This window comes from Aythya ferina (genome assembly GCF_964211825.1).
Source record: "Aythya ferina genome assembly, chromosome: 3".
Taxonomy (NCBI): domain Eukaryota; kingdom Metazoa; phylum Chordata; class Aves; order Anseriformes; family Anatidae; genus Aythya; species Aythya ferina.
Window position 1 is genome coordinate 114437788 of NC_140298.1, and position 17662 is coordinate 114455449.

General features: G+C 44.7%; 1 protein-coding gene across 3 annotated transcripts in view; it reads left to right on the forward strand.

The window, feature by feature from the left end:
* The window catches only part of RUNX2 (RUNX family transcription factor 2), a 155942-nt gene that overhangs the window by 69072 nt on the left and 69208 nt on the right, over window positions 1-17662 (forward strand). The gene's annotated exons all lie outside the window — the stretch shown is intronic.

Sequence of the window (17662 nt, forward strand, 5' to 3'; positions counted from 1 at the left end):
TGTGAGATTGAGCACTTTGATTTGTCTTTGTGCAAGTGCATGTGATGATTTCTCCATTCTCTCAGTGGAATTGCTGCTGGTTTTTGACCTATGGGGACAGCTGATTCTTTGGCTACGTGTGCACCCAAGCAGTATCTCTCCCACCTTTATCACCAGCATCATATTTAAAGAATTACTGAGGCCATGTGAGGCTTCCCTTGTCCTGCGCACCTCCCAGGACCACCTCCATCAACCACAATTAGAAGAAATAGGCTATTAATATTTTGTAGAGTTTTTTTTTACTCCTCAAAGTCACTTACAGCTTCCAGGTCTGATCCTGTAAAGTGCTGAGTAACTTCCAGTGAAGTCAGTGAAGCAAGAAGGACGCTGTGCATGGCTCACACAGCCAGTAGGATTTCATTAGATGGAGCCAGTGGTGTTGACTGATGCCTTACCACGTGTGTATGCAGAGAGGGAATTCAACCCCATACGTGAAACTCTGTTACATGTGCGAAACCAGATAAGGATGGTTAGGATCACTTATTTTGCCCTTAATTCTCTGTGGCCTTGAGTCTTTGTTGCATTGAATTTTGTTCAATTAATTGAACAAGTTGAGTTTTTTGAAATGGTTCCATAAAATACAGGCAGGGAAGAATTTGGTCCTTTGGTCTGTGACTGGGGTTGGTACAGGAGAGGCAGAAAAGTACATCAAACCATCCAGTAGCTGTGCAGCTTAAAAAACTCATTTTTGCAAACCTTACACCTAAAAACACAATGCAAGAGGCAAAGTCTGCTGCTGATAGAAATAGCTGAAGCTGCCTTGTCTTTGGTTGAAATTTCCTGGCATTTGTGACCATGAAGAATTTGGCCAGCTCTGAGTCAGGGAGGGAACGCTGGAGCCCAGCAGAGCCTCACGACACTTTTCTGAAGTGGTTTAGTAGTAGTTGGTGGCCCCACGTTACAGCTCTCCAAGTCTCCTCCTCCACTCTTGGTGGGTGTTTCAGCAGAAAGGAAAACTGGTGTCAACCACTTTGGTTGTGAGATTAAAAAGAGCATTGATACTGGTGATACTGGGCTATACTGGTGACAGGAGGAAAAGGTAAGAGACATATGAGTGGTTCAGGCTTTCTTTGGCTGTTCAAAAACAAATGTAGGCAGCGAAGAAGAGGAAGATGAATGAGATAAAATGAAGGTGCGCACCTTTACGTGGCTCCTAAAGGATGTTATTAAGGGAGAAGGAACTGTTTCATATGCATAAAGGAAGGGTATTTGGGGATACTAATCTAGAAATCTCTTCATATTTGCTTTCAGACTGACTCAAAAAGAGTGAGGGAAAGGATCAAAGCAGGCAATGGCTGGGACAGGTTCTCCATGTCCACAAAAGTGGTGTGTGGGCTGTGGAGGGTCCCAGCAAGCACCACTGGATGGAAGCAGGCACCCACACGTGCCCTGCTGCAAGCTGCTGTCCCAGATTGATGTGGAAGGCAATGCACACAGTGCTTCAGCATCCCAGGAAGGCTGAGGCAGGGCTGTGTCCTTCACCTTGCCAGTTTTGGGGGAGAGAAAGGACTTTTAGCAATGGTGGAGCCTTGTATATAAAGCTCAGGGGAAAATATTTGCTGTAAGGGGCTTTGCACAGATATATAGGTTCAGAAGTTATTAATACTGTAAAGCCCATGTGATCATCTGCTTGGAACCCAGCTGCAAGATTTCCTCAAATTAGTTCTCATTTGAACTCAGGAATAACCTCTTTGGGAAAAAAACAACAACAACAAAAAGATACCTCAGTTGGTCTTCATTTAAAAATTTCCAGGGAAGCAAAATCCACCACAACCTTTGGTTGCAGACGTTAATTAAGCTCACTTTGGAAATGTGGGTCTCATTACTAGTCTGAATTTGTCTAACTTTAGTTTCCACTCATTTGAACTTGCTGCAACTTTGCCTGCCAGACTGCAGCACCATTTCTCAGTTCGGTGCCTCGAGCGGTTTCCCTTAGGTCTGGTTGTGGCAGTGACCGATGCAGAAAGGAGGTGGGTGAGCAAGGAGGTTTCTGCGGGTCTGAGGGATGCTGGATGTTGTGGGATGCAGAACTGATTTGACTCGTGAGGAGGATGGAGGGGTGAGAAATCGTTGGGCGATTTTTTTTTTGCTCTAGGCTCGCTACACCGTATCAAATAAGGGAAGTTCCCTTCCCTAGTCAGCCAGACCTCTCCTAGGGTATCTGATGAACAGGAGATGATTTTGGTTGAATTATTGATGTGAAGCTGCTTTTCCAGCCCACCAGAAAAAAAGCACTGAGAAGGCATTTTTCACTGAATTTGTGGGCTTTTGCAGTTCCTTCAGGAATTCTTTAACCTTTCATTAAGAGAAAGACAGTTATCATCACTTGGGCTTTTCCCTACAATTGCAGTTAGGATTTGCTCTGTCAAAAACAAAGGAAAAACTTCAGCTCAGAGCACTGTGGTCCCTTGTGTATATGGCCAAGCAGCCTCTTGGCTGTCCACTTTCATGCCTATCCCATGGGCAATTTTACGAGAAGAGAGTTGAAATTGCGTTAAACCCTTGAGATTATTCAGACCAGGCAAAGCACTCATTCCTGAAGAAGCTTAGTTTTGGTAAAAGAGGTACCATGCACATTATGCAGGGATTTTGTGACCTTTTAGGGGTGCTTGTGGAAGAGGAGAGGGGTTGGTGTGCTGCTTCTTCAGCCCTGTCTGGGCCACATCACCTCCAAGCCTTCTGGCTGTTTTTCCCAAAGGTCTCTCTAACCACCCACTTGACCTTTTATCCTGTGGTGGCCGTTAATGCTTACCATAATATGGTATTTTGTCATACAGTATGGATACCCAGCTGAGTGTGCAAGGCCAGAAAAAGTCTCCTGGGGCTCTTGTGAGAAAGAGGAGCAACTGTGCTGAGAAAAGGGAGCATCACTGCAGAGAAAGAGACTGGCTGATTTCAGACAAGGGTCAATTCTGAAAACAGAGACGTTGATCTTTCTGCCCGTTAGCATCACATTTCTCCGGAGCTGAGAACTGGAGGATAGTACACCTGAATTAAGAGCAGTACCACAAAGCCTCTTTCGTTTAGCTAGGATGAAAAGAGTCTATACATGAGCTCAGAGGTGCTAGCAATGCTACATGCATGGTTTGCACTTTTTATTTCTAATGGTTAGCTGGGCTGTCTCTGTCTGAACCGTAGGTATAAGTGCCGTTTATACCCTTTTCCTTCAAACAAGCATTTTATTTAATACACTAACGTTTGGTCTAGAATATTATGCATATTAGCAGGATATTACTAATCTGGCAGCTAACAGTATGTCCACCTTGTTTTAGTTTGTATTATTAGGTTGAGCAATGGGCTTGCTTGGAAAGCAGCAATGTAGCACAGGTACAGGACCAAGTGTATAAACTGCCTCATTTTTAGCTGATAAATGCCTATATTTAAATCCATGCTGAAATTATGCTATGTATTGTTGTGTTGAAAGCTAAATGTGGGGTTGGAAGGAGATTTCAAGAACTGGAACCCAATCTCCTTGACAAGGACTTGCACGAGGTATTACCCTCACTCAGCAGTTTGGCTACTACTGGTGGTGCAGCTCAATGATCAAAGTAGTGGTTATATTTGTGAGCAGCTAATGGGCCTGTGCTGGAATCGCCTCTGACCATATGATACGCAGTGGCTGTTGATATTTGTTTGTGTTTCGGTAGTGTTGGAAAGTCTGAGCTGCAAACCATGAGCTGTAGTGCTAATCACTATACAACTGTAGAAAGGCAGGGAAAAAATGAGAGATTGGCCCTGTCCTCTCCGAGTTCACACTCTTAAGTACAATAAAACTGGTTACAAGATACGTTGTTCAAAAGAATACAAGAGGGAATTAAGGAAATGTGAACTGAGCCAGCGGTGGTTGTTCAGCATGATCGCAGTGTCTGCAGCCTCAGTAGAGCTGAGTTTCCGTAAGCATCAGTCAGAAGGGAATGCAAGGGTGTGGTTTGAAGGATGATAATGAGATAGCTCTGTGGCTATTCACCTCCTCCCTGGCTTCAGGGACAGCATGAAAATAAGCACAAAGCTGCTCCTTGCAGCTTGTGATGAGAGGTGGGCCGTGTTGGTCAGCATCCTCGTTCATCATCACCCCCACCAGCTTAGACCCAGGACCCGTCTGCTTTCTCAGAGTGGCCAGAAGTGGTTGCTCAGTTCCCATAGAGTGCAAATGCAGAATATATATGACCCTGAGCTGTAGGGGTTTCCAAAGTTGGAGGTTTGTATCTGGATTGTTGTATTTAATAGCTGTTGAGAGATCTCTCTGAATCTACTTATCCTCAGGTAGGTGGGAGTAACCCCAAAGGAGCTCCTAGATCAATTCTTCTATCTCCTGTAGGTCTGTAGGCTTGTAGTCTATACAGACTGACGTCGACTGTGTGACATGATACGTGTCCCTCTGTGCAGAAACAGGATCGAACATCTGTAGGTCATTCCTGTTAAGTGTAGCCAGCTAGTTATGTGTATCGCTGCCATTCAAAACAAAAATAAAGCCATGTCCCACAGAAAGAAATATCCAAGCCAAAAAATTTCATTGAAGCTGAAATAAATAATTTTGATACAGCTAAAAGATAAACTTAAAAACAGAGAAGGTCAGAACTAACATTGTAAAAAATTTTAGAATACAATGCTTCAGAAGTGATGGGGATTGATGAATACATTCAAAATACCTCTGAGCTCTTTAACTAGATTGCTGGCCATAAAGTGGGAGTCATCACTGCAGGACGGTTTCTGACTGACAAGGACATGTAGAGCTGCAAAAAGCATGTCAGGGGACCATATAGAGCAGAGACGTCTGCAACAAGGACCATAAATATTTAGGTAGCCTTTAGGGTGCAGATAGCAAAAGCTGGGATCTGGACTCGGGACTGAGGACTGAAAATGAGACCTTCTGCAGAAGGTGACTGGTTTACCAAATAGGAAAGGAAGCAAGTGCCTCCAAAACACCAGGAGGGTTGCTGACCCAGAATCTGTGCAACATAAGCCCGAGATGAAATGGCTCATTGGAAGAAGCGTCTCGCACAAGCTCCGCAGAGGAAGTCCCCGGGAACTGTGATGTGGATACTGGCAGGTCTGGAGGAGCCACAGAGGAATCCTGGCAATGGGAAAAAGGCACCTCTCTTCCCCCTTTCTTCCCTCTTCCTCTCTCAAATATCTCTCTTGAAAGGGATTTTTTGTTTGTTTTTGTTTTCATTTTGATTCCTGCTGAAAACCAACCCGTGATTATTTTTATGGGTGAAAAGGAGCGCAGGGGAGGATCTAAGTACCACCGGAGCCTAATTAGGAGCCCCATCGTATTAGATTCCAAAATTAGATAGGAAGCTGGGCTTAAGGGTAGTCCAAACCCAACCAATTCCTACTTTGGCCTGGCCAACGTAGGTGGGCCAGACTGGCTTGGAGCTGTTTTGAAGAAAGGCTCCTTGCCCACGGAGGAACCGTTCCAGCTGCCGTGGAGCTGGGGCCCAGCGCCTGGTTCTCAGCCGGGCCAGCCTCTGCCTCTCTGCGGCCGGCTATGCGGGTGAGCCCGAGGGGCATTCAGGCTCCAGCAGCTGAAGATGGTAATGCCGGCTGGCCTCGTATGCCTCCTTGTTATTTCAGTTATCTGGACTGCCTGTAAAAGTTTATTTCAAGCTAATTCTTCTCACTCTGACTTCTACATGTTGTGCGTCTTCACCTGCTAAAGAGCTTGTCAGAAATGTCTAATGAGGTTTACCTTTAATCTTTGTACCTTTGCAGAGCCTTCCAACAAATGATTTCATAGTGTTTTCCAAACCATGTTACTCACCTTTGCCGCTTGGCTAATAAGAAGTATTAAATATTCACCTTAGCCAGGAAAATCAAATCTTATGCCCATGATCACAAAACAAATCAGTATCAGGAGCCAGAAAGCAAGACATCAGTTTTAACAGTATTAATGGATAAGTGAGCTTTCTCAACTCCTAAATAACTTTTTTCTTTTTTTTTCTTTCTTTTCTTTTTCTTTTTTTTTTTTTTTGGGGGGGGGGGAGGGGAAGGCAATATGCAACTATCTTGTATGATATCTCCATGGCGCATTTTTTTTTTTTTTTGCCAGCCTAGTTAGAAGTCATCCCACTTTCTTATTGAAATAAAGGAAATTCAGAGACGAGACAAGTTATCCTGACTGAACTACAGGCTAGGCAGGAGTTGGGCTTTAGCAAAATGTATCTTCAGAGCCTATGTCAAGTGCAAGGCAGCGAGTCTTAATCCTCTTTTACAGAATTGCCGTATCTTGCATTTACAATGAGCTCAGCCCATGCATGTGACTGTTACTGTGGTTTATCTGAGACATGGCTAACTTGACTTTAAGTTTAGACCATCAATAGTGATTTGAGCTGCTTGTGGCAGCGCAGAAGTTGCCATACAGCAAACAGCCTAAAGCATGTTTGCGATGTGAGCTATTACAGACCAAAGCCTGTTTCTCTTTCTCATCACCAGTTTCCTGGGAGGATAAAAACCATATTCAGACTGTACACTATGGAGAAGAAGCATCTATTGAGAAGCATTCAAAGTTGGGCTGGTTGAAGCTTCAGCTCAACTTATGAATGGAAACGCTGTGTGGACAAGCTTAGGATGGGTTGTAACTTAATTTGCAGTAGCTTTCCGTAACTTGGTAAAAAAACTCAGGTTGGCTTTGAAATAAATGAAAAAAAAAATACACAGAAGTTTTTACAGTGGTTTTACAACATGAGTTTGAAAATCACAAATTGTTAAAGAGATGCAGTGCTGAATAGAAAAAGCGAATCAGTCCCTGATACACAAAGGTGTCCAGCAGTGGGCACAGCGCCTTGGGTCAGTGCCGCATTGCCCCGTGGGGCTCCTTTGCAGCGTGCAAGCGCTCCCTTAGCCTCCTGAATTCCTTCGGCCTCTGGGTCTGAGCCACACTGATGGACCTGAAAATCTTATCAAGGCTTGACGTTACAGCTGTTAGTGGTACTTAGGGGAAATGTGGTGTTCCCACCAGTCCCAGCACTGGAAGGAAAAAACCTCACTGTCACTGGGCGAGTTATTTTCCACTGCTTTCACACCAACAGCCTATTTTGCCCGGTACTAAAAACCTTAACCTAAGATGGCAATGCCTGCCCAGTGTCTTCCCTATAATTTCTCTGGTATCCAGAAGCTCTCCATGTGTTAAGCGCTCTAATCAGCCTCAGAGCTGCTGCTCTTGTGGTCTTGCACATTGCACATAGCTCCCGCTTGGAAAACAAGCAGTGGCTTTCAGCTGCCTTCCTACAGGGCGAGGTGTGTCTGCTCACCCTCCGGAGACAGGGGCTGCGTCCCGGGGAGGAGGAAAGCCAACATCGTGGCCGTGGAAGTGGGCAAGGACTGAGGCTGGGGATGTCTCCTGAAAAAGAAAAAAAAAATAGTTATTTTGGAGAAGAGCATGTTTTGTGTTGTTTAGATGAGGGGATTTTGTCTTTTGTAAATGTCTGGGGGCTGGGGAGATGCCTTTTCTTCCTCTGTGTACAATATTGTTTAGTTCATGTCGGAAGGAAAAAAAATGGTCTATCTATGTCCGTGAGGCTAAGGGGATTTTTTGCCAGCAGCGTTACAATTTGTAGGGTTTGATTTTTCTCTGGAAAGAAAAAAAGAAAAAAAAAAAAGGCATTTTGAGAACAAGGCCTGGGTAACCAAAATATGTTTGTTTTTGTTTAAGACGCTCAGTAGAGAAATCTTCTCTTGTCTATTGTTAAGAGCGAGGTCTAAATCAAAGGAAAATTCTACATATTCTAAAATATACAGACACCGCTTTGAAAGCAAAGCCAAGCAAAACTTTAAAAGAGACCTTCTCCTTGATGCAGAAGTTTCGAGTTAGTTTACTGAGCTGGGCTCCAGTGGAAAGAACAGCCTGAGAAACAAATCGCAAATCCACTTCTGGAGGCGGAAGTGGCGGAGAGCATTGTATTAATAGCACACAAGACCTTGCCACGGCGTTTCGAGTCCAGGACTGAGCAGCAGCAGCAGCAAGGAAAGGCTTTGCCGCTCGTGGGGATTTTGTTTTCTGATTTTCCTCGGGAAGGTTTCAGCCAGCTCCAGACGGAGGGAGCTGAGGGCCTGATTCTCTCATGTTGGGTGGTCCCTCCTCCCACAAATAACCCTATTGAAAACAGAGGGACTATTTGTGGAGTAATTTGTTTGTCAGGAAAAGTAGGGGTTGTAGGATACGGCCCCAATTAGCAGCCAAATTCCTGGTTATTTTCTCGTGATAAAAACGCAGCGAGCTGTCGTAGAGATGCACGTCGCATCTCTCCGCTCGCCGTTTGAACTCCTGCCACTTGCTCTGTGATCCTTCCTCCGTGCTTCCCACTTCCTCGCCATCCCAAACCGGTCCCAGCATCATGCTAGCTCAGTCGAGAGGTCTGCTTTCCTCCCAGCGGGGTCTGCTGTCATTCCCAGTCCTTCACTGTGCCGTTTGGGATGAGTAGGGCGCTGCAGGGACCGTCCCTTGCAGCCATCAGCAAGGGCATCCGGGGGCTGCCCCTGAATTTCACAGCCTCACCGCTGGAGCATGCGGGGCTGGCGATGTACATCATCCCGACATCACCTCCGAACACCCACCTCATCATCCCAGCCATAAATCCCCATTTTTAATACAACCCGCATATAACCAATGCCGCTCCGGAGGATGCCCCTCCTGAACACAGCCTTTCTCAGGAGATTTTCCTTAACGAACAGCTCACCACCAGCTTCAGAAAGGCTTTCAATTGCATTTTAATGTTATCAAAGGGCAGGCTCCCTGCCCGCCCCACGCCAGCTCAGCACGCCCATGCTGGCAGGGATTTTGGGAGCTGCGGGGCCGCTGATAGCAGTGCCACCGTTTGGGGGCGGGAGAAGTGCTCACGGTATTTGTATTTTTTGTGGCTCCCTGTTTTGATAGCCATAAGTCATTAGTGGTTTTTAATTTTTTTTTTTTCTTCTTCCCTTGCAACTGAAATAAGGGCTGAAAGGGTAGATTTGTCCTTCTTTTTTTCTCTCTCTCTCCCCCCCCCCCTTTTTTTTTTTTTTTGGCTAATCTGAGGCACGCTGCCACATCTGAAGCCACTTGGCTCATTATGGATTTCATGGAAACTGATTCCCTGAAAGTGTTTCCATATGTGTGTTCCCAATATATCCCATCCTCTTCTAAATGGGAGTACAAACTTGCACACGAGCTGGAAATGGCTTCAGGATGTGACAGAGAAGTCATATGACTGGAGTGGCACTGTGTGTGGCCCTTTCTGAAAGACACGGTGTCCTGTGTGCTGGCTCCCATCCTACAGTAGATCCAGTTTCAAAGACTATCTTCCTTCCCGGATTCTTAAAAGCTCTTAATCAAGAAGCAGCAAGGGATCCTCTGTCCTTCGTCCTCGGGAGGGACGTGTATTATTTGAACGGGGCTTGAAAAGAAAGTTGGGATGGGGAGGAAAAAGAGGGGCTTAAAGGGTGAAATTACAGAGAAATGCCAAGGGCTTCCCCCCCCGCCACCCGCCCCTGCAAAACACAGTTTCTTTTCGTCTGCTCGAGAATCAGATGGTATTTCTGAGTTGCTAGCATGCAGTGGAAAAGTACAATTCATGACAACATTGGAAACAAATATTTATACTGGATAGTTAAGGCACATTTTTCTGAAAAAAAAAAAAAAGTAATGAAGTCGACTGCTAGCCCCAATGTATATTATCTTCCCATTCACTGGATTTGTGGAGGATTCTTGTGCTGACGCTCTCCATTACTGTACGTACATTCATCGCAGATCTCAGCCCTGTGGTTTCACCCCCTTGATGTATACAACTCTGTTTAGGTTGCTATCCAAGAAAAGCCTCAAATGTTCCCTCTGATGCGTTTTGTCTGGGACTTGTGAAAACCGGCAGCGGCTGAAATTCAGGCAGGAAAATCTGGGGAGAAGTGAACGGCGAGCGGTGCGCGCCTGCATGCCTTTGTGTGTGTGCCGTGCAGCGTTGCAGAACTACTAAAGACTTATTTCCAGGAAATGTGATTTGCTTCTTGCTTCCAAAGTAATGCGTATATGGCGTGAGACTTTAAACAAACTTTAAACAATATTACCAATTCCTTTCCGCGTGAATCACCCGAGACTGAAGTCACCAAGATGAGGTAGCCGTGACGGAGAGGTTCAGAAGCTCCCCACCATGCACGACTTGCAGGCCACAACCACAAGCCAAGAACGTTTTTCTTTAATATGACATTTTGTCCCCCTCGTGTGGTTCTCCTTAGAGAGGTGTGTGATTCCTGGCTAAGTGAAGTTTCACAACTGGCAGCATCTTTAAATGAGACACAGGTGACTTGGGCTTTTGCCGTGCTGCTCCTAATAGCACATCCGAGGGTGCTTTTTTCTGCCCAAGGGAGAAATTTCTACCCATTCATACTGCTAAATTTCAGATGAGCTGCTTCTTGAGGTACAGACAGCGGCGACCTGTGTTTGGGCATGCAGTGTGACCCAGCAAGGCTTAGGTGCTTCCAGAACATCACCTCCTTTCTGCACAGTTCATCCAGTCCAACCGAGTCCAGCTCCCATGGTGGAGCCCAGGCTGGAGAAGTGCAGAGACCCATTTTTACATTAAGCAATGTAACAGCTCTGCCTGGGAAACACTCTCCTTCTGTTGCACGAGTGGTTCTTTAATGGTCGATGCTAATTACGTTATTTATGGGGTGTTTCTCCCAGCAAAGAGCTTAGGTGCCACACCATAAACTCCATGAAAACATCTATCTGTAAATTAATCCGTGGTATTTGAGGTGCCAAAGTCCTGTTACCTAAATACCAGGAGGCATGGGTTTAGGTGTGAGCTAAGGTGCAGAGGGACGGCCCGAGGAGATGTGCTAGATTTAGGTTCTCGTGTGTTGTGTGAGGCTCTGAAGGGGTTAAAATGTTCCCTCCTTGCCTGACTTTTGTGAGGCTGCTGTGCTTAATAATGCTGCAGTTTAAATGGTCCCAACTAGGCCTTGAAGTTAACACCTTGTTGAGGTGAAGAAAAGAGGAGGGGGGGCAGTTCACACCTTTCCTGCCGCTATTGTTTGCAGAGAGACCTGCGAGGTGGGAAAAAAAATGCAAAAAATTAAGAATCTCCCTTTCCCCCCTCTATTTTTTTCTGAATGTTGAAATTTTTATTGAATTAAAGGGTGGGAAAGGACATTTGAAAACACACAATTTCCGACCTTAAAAGCTTGCAAGCATTCAAACAAAGCACAGTCAACCCAAAAGTTGACCAAAAGCAGGTGGGCAGAGCTCTGGGTGCTATTTCAATGGTGCTGCATGACCCATGCGGCACATAGCCATATGCTTGGGAGGAGCGTCCCTGAGCTCCGGCATGGGGCTTGAATTTGTAGGATTCAGGGACTAACAAGGAATGGATGCACGAGGAGATGTCTTGGGGTCCCTGGGAATCACAGTCCCAAGCTCCATCCCGCAGTTGCATCCATACTGGTATGAAGCCTTTGGAGAACCAAAGACTGACCTGGAAGGAGCTGGGAGCAGGATCATGCTGTGTGTGATTCACTAAAAGCTTATTCACAGAGGCAGGTGACAAGAATTTAACAAAATGAAGAGCGAAGTAAAACTCTTCCCCTGATGGAGGAGCATACTTGGAGTTACAGCTACCAAAAAATCACTACCCCATGCAAACACATCAGAAAGAATTCTGGAGATTGCAAAACTGAGTGCTCAGAAATTGGGAAATGTCAGTGCTTACATTGCCTGTGCAACCTTAAATCAGCCTCATTCTGCTTATGCATTATATTACAGATTTTAATTACAGGATCACATGATACTTTTCCCACGGGATTCCTGCCTCATTCAGTGTGCAGGATGGACAGTGCTAACTTAATGAGCAGCTCTTCAATATTTTGTTTTCTTCTTGTTCTTTGCATTTCCCCAGGCTTTGCTTGTTGCAGAGCATTAAATTTTTCTCTGAAGAAGGAATTCTTAATTTCTCGATGGGCTTTGCTCTAATATTTCTGCCATGGCATTTGTATGCAGTTCGTTGCGGTGCAATATTCCCAAGAATGAAAGAACTTACTTAAAAAAGAGTACCAAGACTGACTCTAAGGTGTAATGTAATTCATTCCCCCTTTTTTTCTGTCACCTACAGCATGACATTTTTTCTGCATTTAACTTAATGTTCAGATCTGAGCTTCAGCTGCAGCTGTGAACATTTAGCACACGTGCAAATCAGCATCCAGCATCTTTGCTGGGCACAGAAACCAAGGAAAGGACTGGCAGTCACCACCTGTAAAAATCTGATGTAAAGAGATTTTGGCTGAGTCACGCTGGAACTGTGAGGCAGAAACATGCAAAAAGTCCCGTTTGCTCAGAAAAATAGTCAGGTCTCCCTGGTCTTGTTCCCTCTTTCAACAGTGGGTCTGGGAGATAGATAGATGTCTTTTTTATTACACGGCTCTGATACTCGTCCACAGAGGTCTGCTTGTGTGCTGCCTTCAGGAGGGATCGTGTAAAAGCAATAGCATGCTCCCCTGTGATTCAGTGCTGTCTCAAAATGCATGTGGAGAAGTAACTTGAACGCTGATATTTCCTACTTTTCTCATTCTTCACATGCTAACCTCAATGATATTCTTTAGTTTGTCCCTGGCTTTGTGTATAGTTTCTTAGATTTTTTTTTTTTTTTAAAAAAAAGCAAACCCCAAATAACCCTTCCCAAATTTTCCTTGCAATATCACACAAACATCCACTCAAACCATCATTTATCTCCTTTTATGCAGGCTGCTGCCATTCCAGCTCATGGAGCAGCCGTTGGCAGTCAGGGAAGAACTCTTGGTCAGGACTGGTGTGAGGAGGGGTAGGGATGTCCCTGTGTGTCGCTAATACTTGCCAGCATTTCAGAAAATGAGACTCAGGACTCCTCAATTTTCTTGCAGTCTCTGGACAAGTGTCTTTGTGGGGACACAGTGTCTTCTGCCCATTTTAGGCAGAATGCTTATAGTTTGTTCATATTTAGCTGGATTTTCGTGGCAACATCTCTCACAACAAAAGCCACTCCTATTCCAAAGTTCAAGTCCTTACTTCAAAGCATGGAACTGGTACAGCTTTTCAAAGGGAGACTTCTCAGAGTTTAAGATTAGTAAAACAATATATTTTTCCCAGCAGAAGAGTTTCAGCTGAAATTTTAAAAACAAATAAATGCATAAATCACAATTTAGCCCGAGACAGACGCCCAGCATGGACAATTTCAGCCAGAACATTTAAAGTTTGGCAAAGCTGTACGAGACTGAAAATTGTCTCATAATGTGAAGTGTGTGGCATGCTTCATACCAGGCGATTTTATCAGCTGTAAGTAGTCCAAGCTGCACATACAATTCATAGACGTAAATGTTAGGGAAAAAAAAAAAAAAAAAAAAAAAAAAAAAAAAAAAAAAGCTGTGGTAGAATAATTAGAGCTATATCCCAGCTTGAATCAAACAAATGAACAAAAAAAAAAATAAAATCTAATATCTACTTCATAAGACTTAGCACTGAAGTTCCCCAAAAAGACAAGTGGATCATTTAGTTGCTGGTAAATATTTATGGAACTGAATTTCCTTGAGACAGTCTGTTCAGTGACTTTAAAACACCACCACGCTCTGTCTTCTTGCATCTTGTGATGCATTGACCCGATGTGCTAGACATTTCCCTGTCAGACATGCGAAATAAACCAAGGGGTCCTTTGTCTTTTTGCTAATGACTTTATAGCATAAAGCGACAAAGCAAATTGCAGAAATGACAAAGAAATTGCAATATTTGTTAGCTACAAACTTACCCTACAGCTCTTTAAAGCTGACGTCAGCTTACTGTGCCCACAAGGAGTTAACCTATCCACAGGACGTTATGATCTTTAATAATTGGAAGTGATTGGCCAAAGTGCTGTAAACCTGGCAGAAATTTGTTGCCTTGTTTTCTGCAAACCACAAGCACAGCGTATTAATTGAGAAGTGAACATTAACTGGCATTAGCTGGCATCTGTAAACTGAAAGAGCGAAATGACCACGGCACTCGCTCAGCTCCGAGCTGCAGAGCTGCAAAGCTGCCACAGGTAAAACTGTCTTTTAAAGGCGAATGCAAAACTATTTTAGTCGGCTCTTGGCAAATCCCCAAGTCTAGGGTTTTTAATGAGGCTTCTGCATCAAAATAAGTGAAACCACATGGAATTTTAATTGTTCTTATTCTAAATATGAAACACACTGGTGAAGTATTCTTGAATCTAGTATCGGAGCATATATATTGGCACATTAACGTTACCACGTTTCTGCTCTAAGCATGTATCTCTCAAAAAACCTGAGTGCCAGGTTACCTTAGAGAGGAATCTAGATTTTAAAAAGGTTTACCCTGTGCTCCTTCAGAGGTTAAGCTTTTGCATGTGAAACATGTTGGTTTTGTGTTGTCAAACGCTGCAAATTGATCAGCTTCTGAGGGGAAGAGAAGATCACTCTCTGTGCTTGTTGTCGTGTTTCTCTTTCGGGCAGCATGGAAGAAAGGCGATTCTTTCTACACCACTGTGGTTTCGCAATTTTGCGGCCATGGTGAAGGGCGGAGGATCTGTGCTTCCCCCGTTTAATATACGCTATCACGAGAGTGGGAATTCATAGATGCAAATTATTTTCTTGCTCTGACAGTGGAAAAATTAGCATAAATCTTTAATCCTGCCGGGGAGAGGAATAAATAAATTATTTACTTGCGCTGTCATGTTGCTATATTGCCGATCAACACTGCTGCTTGGGTACGAGCAGATATACAAAGATGGGTGCCGTACCCAGAAAAGCTGCTTGTGTTCCCAGTCCAGCAAAGAGCTAACCATGCATACATGAATATGCATCTGGTGTTTGCAAGTTAGAACCAAAGTCAACCCTCACACAAGAGAAAGAGGGAGCCCAGAGAAGAGGGGGAGGAGGGTGATACAGCATCAGTGAGATTGCCAAGCAGTGAGGATGGCGAGAAGCTGACTTTTAGAGATGACTTTTTAAATAGTTTCCAGCCTCAGTTAGAAAAGAGGTTTTACAATATGAATCATAGAAAACTTCTTCGGGTCTCCAAAATAAATATCTTTACACAATGGCGATGTAGAAGGCTGAGGGAGGAACAAAACCTGTTGCAGGGTGTTACGAAGATAGCGATAGGTATTTTGGCAAAAGTGGGTTAGAGTCCTGAGTGTGCAGGAGTGGTGCAGACACAGCTATGAGGCAGATAAGAAAGGGCAATAGTTATTTGGCCTTTGGGTAAAAAAATAGGATTGTGCTTTGCACAGGCAGTAAACAGTAAAAAGAAACAAGCGTAAATTTACTAAGTATGTAAGGAGGTCTGTAGCCCCATATTAGAGATGCTTGAATGTGGTGTGCACAGTCCTGGTCATACAGGACATGCGTGATCTGTTGGCAGCATCCAGCTGAATAATGTTTGGATCTAGCCCCGAAAAGGAGATCAGCTTTTAATGTGTAAGACTGTGTGGATAGTACTGTTATTAAAATGAAAAAAAAAATGTGTCAGCTGCAAAGAAACCAAAAATGCCAGTGCTCTTCTACACCCTTGCGCTCATAACAGGTCTACCTTTGATTGTAAAATTCTTGTTTAGCTTCTATTGGGGTAAACTAAAAGCAACTCTGTTCATGTTGAGAGAGTTGCAATAACAATTAAAAAGAAAAAAAAAAAAAAAAAAGGAGGGGGGAGTAAGCAGTAGCAGATTGAAACTCGGTATTTTGAGCAGCTGGGGAAATTATGTTCTAACCCTATATTTCCAGATACATATCAGACCTGTTCACAATATACAGGATAGTGTTCCAAAATTACAGCTTTGAATCTGGGTGGTATCGCCTCTGGCTATTGTTTGCAGTTGGGAACGAAAGAAGTTGCATCAAGCAGCGGAGTGTTTGCTGTAAAGGTACAAGTTATATTACATTCCACGCTGCTGTGGTTTCAGGGCTTGATGATGGAGACAGACCCATTCACCCCTAGGTCACTGATTCGGTTCCAGATAAAGCTAATAGTAATCACATTGTCATCAGGAGTTAAAAACGGGCTTTTACTGCCCATGTAAAGCTCCATGCTCGCGGTGTCTCGTGAGACGGCGTGTTATAATCCCCAGGTTTCAAGCTGCGGGAGTCGGGCTCCTGGCTGGCAGCGGCCCAGCTCCTCCTCTCTGAATCCTGCCTGTGCCGGAGCTTCGCTTTGTCCTGCTGCTGCTTAGATATTGTCTGATACAGCCTTGAATTGATGGCGTAGGCTATGTGGGCTGGCAGAACGGGAGAGAATTGTGGTTTAAGACACAAAACGCACCACACAAGGTGGCAGGGGCTGAGTCTCTTGCGCACCCTAGTATCTGCAGCTCAGATCCCAAACCCGTCTGCAAGGAGGAGCAGTGCTACATCCTGCGCTGGGCTGTGAGGGGTGTTCCAGTGCTTAGTAAATCAGTTTGGCACCTACAGGACCCCACGTTTCCCTTTAAAGCAAATCAGATTCAGCAGCTTGGCAAGAGGTGGATCTGAAGGCTCGTAAAGCTGTAGACGTGTCAGCTGGGAAGCGCAGGGGGAGCCGATTTGGCGTCGTGGGTTTTTCCTTTCATTACATCCCTCTCTTTCCATCTTTCTGTAGATATGCGTACATGTACCTACTGCATATTGGCTGAAGCAGTTGCCTCTGTTCTGCACCGTACTTTTCCACTGGGCTTTTTCTATTTCTCTTTGTCCCTTTTCCCACACCCTTATGTTTCCCTGCTTCTCTGGCTCGCGGCGCAAGCTTCCACCAACCTTTTTTTCTGCTCCTGTCCACCCCGCAGTCTCCTAAGCAGATCACCAAGCTGCTAACGTTTGCTTTCCAGTTCTGCTCCTAAACTTTGGCCGTTTGATGTGGGATTAGGAATTAGGCAAAATGAGTTTACCCATCCCTGTTTTGTGTTAGAATCAAATTCGCAGTGTTACCATCCAGACGTTTACAGTAGCCATAAACTGTGTGGTCTTTTTTTTCAACCAGACTGCACAGGCTATATAGGAAAACAGCTTCTTTCAATAGCAAAGTGAGTGCTGGGGTTGTAATTTTCCACAGACTGCCCTGCGAAGTAAAATTTGCATCTTTGCTATCAGCTCAGTGGCTGGGCCCACTTTGAAACCCTTGAGACACAGCAAATGCCATTTGTCAGCCCCCACCTAAATAAGTCGCTTCGAGGCAAGAAGCGGGGCTCGGTCACCCCCGGTGTAACTCCACTGGTGTCAGTGGTGCAGCTCACTCGGTGTTGCCAACTGCCGTACGTTTATTACAAGTTGCACGATAATTGCCCTTTTTACCCCAAACCCCAGCTCCTGGAGGCGCGTGCTGAGGTGGGAACCCCAGCTTTTCGCATAAAACCAGACCTTGGTTTCCAGAGAGGCCGCAGCAAACAGCTGGATCCACACGACCCAAGCGCACCCTCAAAGCTCAGAAAGCAGAAGGCAAATCAAATACAAGTCCACGTTTCTATTTTTGGCTCTTTTTCAAACTCTCAATTTTTGAGAAGTTTTTTTTTTTTTTTTTCCGGGCCTGACTTGTGACCTTGGAACGCTTTGGGTTGGCAATGCCGCTCCCTCCATTGGCATCAGGGGAGTCAGACTAGGGATGAATTTGGCCCAGCACTTGTAGAAGAGAGATGTATGACTCTGTTCCTTGCAATGTGTTATTTGA